Raw genomic sequence first — 10,069 nt, 5'->3', positions numbered from 1 at the left:
CGTGGTGAGAAATTTAGTGACGTTGGATAGAGATTAAAAGTGAATAATGATATTTGAGCATTTTTTTTATATTATTAAATTCAAATTCGTTTTTTTTAATACAGGAGAGCGAGGAGGTATATTACATAGTTTTCTCGGATTTAGAACTTTATTTTTGTGTGCAGTTAGCAAGCCAAATGTAAATAAATTATACAAATTCCGCTAGCTAGCGTTACCAGCGCGAGTGTGCAGTTATCTCCTCCAGAATGGTAGAATGGCCAACGCTGCCGAAAATGTTGTGGATTTTTTTGGTTGAAAAAACATTTTCAGTCTCTGGGGTACTCGGAAAAGGCGCGAATTAAAAGCGAGGGTCGAACTCTGCTTGAGATCGGTTTCATGAAGAAGGTGAGGGCGTTCAATACTAACTGGTATCAAAAGTAGAACTGGTTAATAGGGAGCCTGTCATCAAGTCAGCCTTAACGCCCTGTCCATCCGATCAGGGTAAACTCATTGGTAATATGTATTTATAGTCCATTTGTGTCAGGAGAAAATGTGATCAAATGTAGTATATATATTAAATTGGGCTGGCGAGGCTGCCTATACGTTTTTAATTCAAAATTATTAACGGGAATTCATCAATCAACATGATAGTGATGGCAGACAGATGTGAGTAAAAACAAATTGTAAGGCCAACAGTTGCATAGGCCTGTATGATGCAAACATGCATAAAGCAAGCTCAGCCCTGTGAGTTATTGTCACGTTCTGACCTGAATTATTTTGTTATGTCTTTGTTTAGTGTGGTCAGGGTGTGAGTTGGGTGGGTTGTCTATGTTCCTTTTTCTATGTTTTGGGATTTCTGTATTTTGCCTGGTATGGTTCTCAATCAGAGGCAGCTGTCAATCGTTGTCCCTGATTTGAGAACCATATATAGGTAGTCTGGTTTAACTTCTGAGTTGTGGGTGATTTATGTTCTGTGTGTTCCACACGGAACTGGTTCGGTTTGTTATTTCACTTTGTTATTTTTGTATTTTGTCGTTCAGTTTGTTCTATTAATAATGGACACTTACCACGCTGCACCTTGGTCCTCCTCTCTTTCTCCCAACGACGAACATCGCAGTTATATTGTCTATGTGTCTGGGTTGACGAAATCCCCCTCCTAATCTAGTCTAAATACAATTGATATGAACAAATATAAGGTAGCTGCAGTTTGACAGGTCTGCATCCCCCCAGGAGTTAAAATACATTTGACCTGATTAGGAAAAACTTGTCCCATCAGAGCCCATATAAAACGTTTTTACAAGTGAATAATCACTGTGTTACCTTATAGGGTCCAGAGTCTTCCTAGTTAGATTAACATATAAGGAAAAACTCCAGGCCTCGGGGGGGGGGGTAAACATTTCCCCACCTCGCTGGGACCTATTGTGCTACCAGTCAGCTTGCAGTTGTCAGTTATTGTCAGGTATGTGGATGATCAGGGCTTTATTCAGGAATGTTTGTTGGGCTACTTTGTACAAAGCTGTCATCAAAGCAACGGGTGGCTATTTGAAGAATCTCAAATATATAATATATTTACATTTATTTAACACTTTTTGGGGTTACTACATTATTCAATGTGTTATTTCATAGTTTTGATGTCTTCACTATTATTCTACAATGTAGAAAACAGTAAAAATAAACACCCTTGAATGAGTAGCTGTTCTAAAACTTGACCGGTAGTGTATATACAGGGTATAGTGTGTGTGTCAGGATATGTTTTGTGTCAATCAAATTGATGGAAATGTTTCCCTCAGAAAGCAAGATGGATTGTATTGATGAGAGAATCAAAAGAGCTTTAAGACGCCGCCCTTATGTGGTAAATATAAAATATGTATTTGTTTTGTCCTGTTTTTGATATATTATCACCTTTTAAATTGAGTGATGTGTTGACAGTTGAATCCAATGAGGGTAAACACCCCTGATTCTGTGATGTGGCTAACCGGCAAAGGGGCACCGAAGATCAAAGCCTGTAAGTCATATCTGACCTAAAAACACATAAACATTAGTTATGCATTCTGCAATGAGAAAAGCAGTGTTTAATTCGTTCTTTACTGTTTACAGCCAATCGTTGTGAGCTGTGGGCAGGACCAAACATCTGGGGATGGAGCATCAATCCAGAGCTTCTCAGCCAGGTCATCTCTGCTATTCCCATAGAGACACAACAGATAGATCAATCTGTTGATTCATATGGCCATTTTGGTTGGCTTGGTTGAATTGACAATTATCCATTCGAGATGCTAAAGAATCGTATACTGTGGAAGGTCCTTGAGAGTAAATGCCAGTGTATTCTATGGCTGCCATGAGTACATGCCTTTCTCTGTCTCCTCAGTCTGGAAGGGTGACTCGGCTGATAAAGAGAAAATATCATGACGTGATCTCATCCTCCAGTTCTGATGACTTTTCCATCTACTCCTTCACTGACTGTGAATCTGAGGTAAAAGAGTTGTACCCTACCGTCCATGTCTTTGTTGAATGACATCACTGGGAGGAGGATGGTCTCTGACTAGTTGACTCTGATACAGTGTGATGAGGATCATGGACACCACCGCTGAAAGTTGAGAATGGAAAGGTGACAAAGCTTGATGTGAGGGATATGGACGAGGACGATCTGTCTCTCCACTCCTTCGATGAGTCAGACTTCCTGGTAAGTTCTGCATATTAAATATTTTTTATATATATACATGGGGGATTGGAAATGATGCAGACAATTACTTATTGAGGGTAGTCATGTATCTGCAATGTGTATAGAGTAGTTATAAAGTATTTCTACAGATAGTGTTGAACGTAGCACTTTCCTGATATGTTACCTTACTTTCTGGTCCTACAGAGCCCAGGGAAGGTCTCAGGTCCTGTATCTGTCAAGAATGGCCTCTCTCCTCTTGTGAGCTCAGCACACCGGACCCTGGCTGAAGTCCTACGGGCCCTGCCCTCTGCTGTAGGCTCTCCCTACCCAGTAAATGTTCCAAGGCCTCGGACTCCTCTCAACCCTGTCATTATCGCTCCGCCCCGAACAGAGAACTTCCCATACCGCCACAGCCCTCGCCTGGCTCCCATCACCAACCTGAGCGAAACCGGCAGGAAGCTGCTCCAGGAAATGGCTGGAGTGGCCCCACAGGTGAGAGGAAATGCGTAAGTCCTTCTATAGTATAGCATAAGTCCTTCTCTAGTATAGTATAGCTCTAGGTATAGTAGCTCAAGAGAAGAGAAAAATTAATGTAAGTTTATGGGTTATCTGCTTGTCCAAAATATTCAGGAAGGGAAGGTAAATAAGAAAAAGAAGGGCAAGGCCAAAAAAGAATTGAAGCAAGAGAAGGCCAGTAAGATGCAACAGATGGGAAATGTTGGAGAAAGTAAGGAGGAGGACAAGAAAGAGGAAAAGAAGAGTCTGAGGAAAAGGTGAGGAAATAGAGGAGGGAGAAGTGGAACATAACCAGGGAATACTAGACTAGAGAATTATAGAAATAGAATGAGGTAGCAGAGAAAGAGCAGCTATCTGATGTGTATGTGCAAACTTAAGCAATAAGGCACGAGGAGGTGTGATATATGGCCAATATATCACCGCTAAGGGCTGTTCTTAAGCACGACGCAACACTGAGTGCCTGGATACAGCACTTAGCCGTGGTATATTGGCCATATACCAGCTATCTGATGTGTAAGTGCAAACTTAAGCAATAAGGCACGAGGAGGTGTGATATATGGCCAATATATCACGGCTAAGGGCTGTTCTTAAGCACGACGCAACACGGAGTGCCTGGATACAGCACTTAGCCGTGGTATATTGGCCATATACCACACCCCCTCGTGCCTTATTGCTAAAATATACCACGGCTTTCAGCCAATCAGCATTCATGGATCGAACCACCCAGTTTATAAAACTATTTATTCTCCTGTGGTTTTTGATTGACAGGTTTCTTGAGTGGCTGCTGTCCAAACTGAGATGTTCCACGAAATAATGGCCAACTATTACTTCTACCACACACACACAGATTTGAGTATTGGTTATTCCTACAACACACACAAATGTAATTTCAGAGACAGGAACCATGATTAGCAAAATACATATATTGGTCTCATTCTTATATGTTGAGACATGCAGCATTATTTAAAAAATATATATATATTGATCCCCATACAGCCTATGATAATGAATTGGATTTACATGCTTAGGGTTGGAAATATAGCAAAGAGAAGCAAAGGACATCACCAACCTCAGGGCAATGTCACTGATATTGGGGTCTTAGGTCTCCTTTGGCCAAAGTGAAGAGTTGAGGGCCCCTTACTGGTCTCCTTGCAATATCTGGTCTCCCACACAGAGATGGAAATCTACACCTGTTTAGACCTTGGAGGATATGGCTTCAGATGAAAGACAGCAGAGAGATGCAGAACGTAAAAGCTTCAAACACTGTGATATGCAAATGTAGGACCATTGTACACTGAAGTGAAGCATGCATCTGGTCTGAAGCATGTCAAAAGAGTAGAAATGAACTGGGACTGGAGGAATACATCACGTTTAAACTAAATTATCATGTATCTGATTTAGCTACACTCATCTGTACTTGAATTGTGCTGTTTGAAACGTGCATTTCCAATAAAGCTTTTTAAATTGCAGTTATTTGTGTCAGACAGATTTTTGTCTTAATTAATTACATCAGGGGTTCTTAAACTTTTACATCAAGGGAATATTATTATACTGATATTATCTTACCTGCTATCAGTGGGGGGGATTTATTCTGCTGCTCTGGACTGTATCCCACGGTAGGTGGCGGTAGTGAACCAATAAATAGTTGTATTTCTCGCCAGAAACCCAACCAGGCTGGCAGACAGTTGTTACCATGCAACGAGCAGACGCTTGTGAAAAGTACGAGCTACAAAATTGGCTGCTGCTGTATACATAGCTCGCGTGTGAGTGTATGTTGCTAACCTAGCTAGTTAGCTAGCCATCAATAAAGTTCCCAATGTTACAACATGGCAGACGGCTGGAGCACCGACACCGGAGAGGCTGCCTATCGTTCCCGGGATGCTGTCAAAAACCTTACAATTAAGTAAGTTGCAGTTGGCCGTTGTGTGGCTTTTAGTCCTTGCATTGCCATCCATACAAGCAAGATACTGTCGTTAGCTAACGTTAGCTCTCAAAGCAGAGGATGATAAACACCAAGTATATTGCTTGACCTGATCCCTGAGTTTGCCATGAAAAATGGCATTTAGCTAGCTAGAATCCTGTTTACTTTGTTTATATTTACAATGGTGTTTACAGGATCCGTATTCAGAGAGTCACCTCCACAGCAGCCCTCTCCCAACACCTTCAGCAGCAGGTTTTGACTCAACAGGAGAGGGGAGGCATTGAGCTGGACACCCTCAACTCAGGCTCAATCAGGTGTTAACACTGTTTTGAAACAGGAAGATGATGTTAGGTGTTTTGAAACAGAAATATGTCAGATGCTTCTTAGTTGAGTAGATGTCATTTTCGTGGTGACTAGATATGGACCACAACATCTTGGTTTTGTTTCAGCCAGAAATGATGAGTAGTTAGTGGTAGGCTGGCAGGAGAAGCTGTTCAGTCAGTGTCCTTATAACAAATAAGAATTTACTGTTTAGGATAGTTTGATGTTGCATAGTAAGTGTGTGTGTGTGTGTGTGTGTGTGTGTGTGTGTGTGTGCACAATATGAAGTGGGTTTGTTCCAGAGTGAGTCAGTATGCCAGACTCCGCTGGAGAGACAATACCACACAGAGATCATGGCTCAGGAGCGGACCAGGGGCAGATGGAACTGCAGGATTTTCACCTACACCGATTCTGACTGCTACACCAATTGGGAAGGGGTGGTTTTCAACAGAATCTCCATTTCTGTAACGGTTCTGTAACCAAAGACGCTGGGAGACGGGAAGCAAGTATAGGGGGAGGATTTATTAATAAATAGACATGAAACTAGAGATGAACAGAGTCTGGACAAGAGAAACAAAACAACATTGATGCAGACATGGGAGTGAAACTGAGGAAATGACAGATATGGTGGAGGTAATCAATGACGTGATGGAGTCCAGGTGAGTCCGATGAAGCGCTGGTGCGCGTAAAAACGGTGACAGGTGTGCGTAATGATGAGCAGCCTGGCGATCTCGAGCGCCAGAGAGAGGGAGCCAGAGAGAGGGAGCTGGAGCAGACGTGACAATTTCATTATTCAAAACAAAGCATTTACCTATTTTCTGTACAAAAGAAACGTTAGTGTTTTAAAGCTGTTTTTGATGTACTCACTACATCATTCCCAGAGTATGGTGACGCAGGTCAAGTCCAATCCTACCTTACTGGCACATAGAATGGCCAATGTCAGACGCAGACGACAGGACAGTCGCCCAGTGTAGGTCCCTGTTACTCACCAAAGTGAATTATTATTGAAGTGAATGTAATTGAAGCAGCATTGATGCGTCGTGCTGCTTTGAAGACAGTGTACCGCTATGTTCACATTACACCATACCCTTGTATGCAAAATGTGTTTGTGGTATTCTGTTGGTCTGCAGTGACCGCACCATCCCCAAGTCCAGGCTGATTACGTGGGACCCCTCGGAGGACTTTGTGAAGACCAGCCACATGGTCAACACACCTGTACAGACCATGCACATCATGGGCAACCTGGGACCAGCGGGCAAGTGAGTAGCACAAGGGGAAAACCCACTATGTAGCCTATACACTTATTACACTGCTTTGTATGTAATAACTTTGAAGTAGATTCCAATTCAGGCATTGAAAAGTGGCATTTTATTATTGTATTTCTCAGACTTGGCCAAAAGGAGAAGGAATGCTCGATAAGAGCAGATGGAAATGGAGTGGTTACCATCAAACCAGACTTCAACAAAGGCAAGGAGCCCTACAGGCCAGTGACCCACACCTGCTGAAGTCAAAATGTTTTACCCCTAGCTCAAGTAAGGGTCACTTACTTGGTAGCAGAATTCATACATTTCCAGTCATTAACAGCTTGGTTGGCCAGGACTGAAATGGTATGCATGTAGTTTGTGACAGATCTTTAACACAAGTTGTTTCGTCAGCAAAGGTCATCTCAAATCCAATTTTATTTGTTATATGCGCTGAATACAACCTTACAGTGAAATGCTTATTTACAAGCCCTTAACCAACAATGCTTTTTAAGAAAAATAAGTGTTAAGTAAAAAATAGATAATTTAAATAAAAGTAACAAATAATTAGAGAGCTGCAGTAAACTAACAATTGCGAGGCTATATACAGGGTGTACCGCTACAGAGTCAATGTGCGGGGGCACCAGTTAGTCGAGGTAATAGAGGTAATATGTACATCTAGGTAGAGGTAAAGTGACTATGCAGAGAGTAGCAGCAGCTTAAAACAGTGGGCGGGTGCAAAAAGTCTGGGTAGCCATTTGATTAGCTGTTCAGGAGTCTTATGGCTTGGGGGTAGAAGCTGATAAGAAGTCTTTTGGACCGAGACTTGGCGTTCCGGTACCGCTTGCCATATGGTAGCAGAGAGAACATTTTATGACTAGGGTGGCTGGAGTCTTTGATAGTTTTTTGGGCCTTCTTCTGACACCGCCTGGTATAGAGGTCCAGGATGGCAGGAAGCTTGACTCCAGTGATGTACTGGGCCTTACGCACTACCCTCTGTAGTGCCTTGAGGTCAAAGTCCGACCTGTTGCCATACCAGGCAGTGATTCAACCAGTCAGGATGCGCTCAATGGTGCAGCTATAGAATTTTGAGGATCTGAGGACCCATGACAAATCTTTTCAGTCTCTTGTGGGGGAATAGGCTTTGTTGTGCCCTCTTCACGACTCTTGGTGTGTTTGGACCAAGATAGTTTGGTGATGTGGACACCAGGGAACTTGAAGCTCTCAACCTGCTCCACAACAGCCCCGTCGATGAGAATAGGGGCGTGGTTAGTCCTCCTTTTCCTGTAGTCCACAATCATCTCCTTTGTCTTGATCACATTGAGGAAGAGGTTGTTGTCCTTGCACCACATTGTCATGTCTCTGACCTCCTTATAGTCTTTCTCGTAGTTGTCGGTGATCAGGCCTACCACTGTTGTCACCTGCAAACTTAATGATGGTGTTGGAGTCGTGCCTGGCCGTGCAGTCATGACTGAACAGGGAGTACAGGAGGGAACTGAGCATGCACCCTCGAGGTGCCCCCGTGTTGAGGATCAGCGTGGCGGATGTGTTGTTACCTACCCTTACCACCTGGGAGCGGCCCGTCAGGAAGTCCATGATCCAGTTGTAGAGGGAGGGGTTTAGTCCCAGGGTCCTTAGCTTAGTGATAAGCTTTGAGGTGTTGGTGTTATCACCACTGGTGTTGATATTGTACTGGTGAGCAGATAACAATAACGCCCATCACTGCATGTGACTGGTTGCAAGCGACGGAATGCCGGTGTGGGGACCAACGATGGAGGTGAGGCGTCAGCAGTGTGAATCATTGGCCAAACAGAAACTGTTAACGTTTCTTAACTCCAGCCACAATGGCAAGTGCTTCACGCTCTATCTGTGCATAATTGCTCTCGGCTTTACTTAAGGTCCATGATGCGAAGGCAATTGGATTTTCTTCAACTGATGGCATGATGTGTGAGACAACCGCACCAACGCCATAAGGCGATGCATCACATGCCAACTGTAATGGCAAGTTAGGGTTGAATTGGGTTAGGGCCTCTGACTGAGCTAAGGCAGTTTTCACTTTCTTGAAGGCCTCCTCACATCTGTCTGTCCACTTCCACTATTTGGTTTTGTTCAAAAGTTCAAGCAGTGGCTTTAACATGTTAGCTAGGTTTGGCACAAACTTTGCGTAGTATGTCAGCAGTCCTAAGAATGATCTCAGCTGACTCACGTTCTATGGGGATGGAGCTTCCGCAACGGCCTTTACCTTCGATGGCGCCTTGTGGAGCCCCGAACTGTCGATGACGTGGCCCAGGTACTCAACAGAGGGACGGAAAAACTTGCATTTGTCCCTCAGGACCCTCAGACCGTACTCCTCCAATCTCTGTAGTGTAGCGTTCAGGTTTCTCAGGTGCTCCTGCCTCCGCGTCAATGCCGGTGATGAGTAGATCATCGAGGTAACATTGGACCCCAGTGAGCCCGCTCAGTATCTGGTCCATAGCTCTCTGAAACAAGGCTGGAGCTGAGGTGATTCCAAAAGGAAGCCTCCGGTACCTGTACAGTCCTTTGTGAGTCACTATGGTCAACAGTTCTTGTGACTCTTGGTCCACATGCATCTGTAGACATAGACTTATCTTACTGAATATTTGTCCTCCAGCTAAACCACAAAGAGGTCGTCAATGAGGGGTAGTGGATATTTTTCAGCAGTCAAGACTGGGTTAATGGTGACTTTGAAATCACCACGGAGTGATCAATCTTTTTTTATGACTGGAACAATGGGTGTAGCCCATTCACTAACATTCACTGGGTCCAATACACCACTCTCGACTAGTCTGTTTAACTCAATTTCAACTTTTGGTTTTATGGCGTATGGGACAGGTCTAGCTTTGAAGCATTTTGGCTTGCTGTCTGGTTTCACGTCAGTTTAACTGTTATGTCCTTCATACTGCCACGGTCTCCTTTGAACACATCCACATCCGCGTGTTTCCTCAATATCCCTTGTAGGTTTGTGTCCTCTTTTGCAACCATGTGAATTTCCTGCCAGTTTAGTTTGATCTTTTCCAGCCATGTGTGTCCTAGCAATGCTGGATGGTTGCCTTTCACAAAGTAGAGTGTTATCTTTACCTTCTGTTTGTTGAGCTCCACTGTAACAATCACACTTCCTCTCACTGGAACAATCTCACCGGTGTATGTTTTCAGCGTCATCTTTGTGGGCTGTAGTGTGAGGTGATGTAGTTTCTCCTTGTATACAGCCTCAAGACAGCAAAGATATGGCTGCTCCAGTGTCCACTTGCATCCGTACTGCGTTTCCATCTAGTAGTGGTGTCACCCAGTATCCATTGTCTGAAATTGACATAACATGCAAAGATTCTTCCCCTTCAGACAGGGTATCACTTTGTTCATCTGCTGTGTGCTCCATTTTATGCACTTTCTTTTTGTACTTCCTGAAGTCGCTTT

The 10,069-nt window shown here is 43.6% G+C and overlaps 2 protein-coding genes across 2 annotated transcripts in view; both read left to right on the top strand.

Moving 5' to 3' along the window:
* Nucleotides 1-10,069, top strand: part of LOC124000610 — a 119,422-nt gene that overhangs the window by 70,580 nt on the left and 38,773 nt on the right. Inside the window, exon 1 of the mRNA XM_046307120.1 lies at nucleotides 6,976-7,003. The gene's annotated coding sequence lies outside the window, so the exon portion shown is untranslated. Of the gene's footprint in view, nucleotides 7,004-10,069 lie in introns of the transcript that reaches the window.
* The window catches only part of LOC124000614, a 66,604-nt gene continuing 61,364 nt past the window's right edge, over nucleotides 4,830-10,069 (top strand). Inside the window, exons 1-4 of the mRNA XM_046307130.1 lie at nucleotides 4,830-5,057; nucleotides 5,270-5,389; nucleotides 5,685-6,655; nucleotides 6,784-6,928. The gene's annotated coding sequence lies outside the window, so the exon portion shown is untranslated. The remainder of the gene's footprint in view (nucleotides 5,058-5,269; nucleotides 5,390-5,684; nucleotides 6,656-6,783; nucleotides 6,929-10,069) is intronic.

Source organism: Oncorhynchus gorbuscha, linkage group LG16, assembly GCF_021184085.1.
Source record: "Oncorhynchus gorbuscha isolate QuinsamMale2020 ecotype Even-year linkage group LG16, OgorEven_v1.0, whole genome shotgun sequence".
In the NCBI taxonomy this organism is placed as follows: Eukaryota; Metazoa; Chordata; class Actinopteri; order Salmoniformes; family Salmonidae; genus Oncorhynchus; species Oncorhynchus gorbuscha.
Note: the sequence above shows the minus strand (reverse complement) of the source record. Positions and strands in the feature narration are given on the sequence as shown.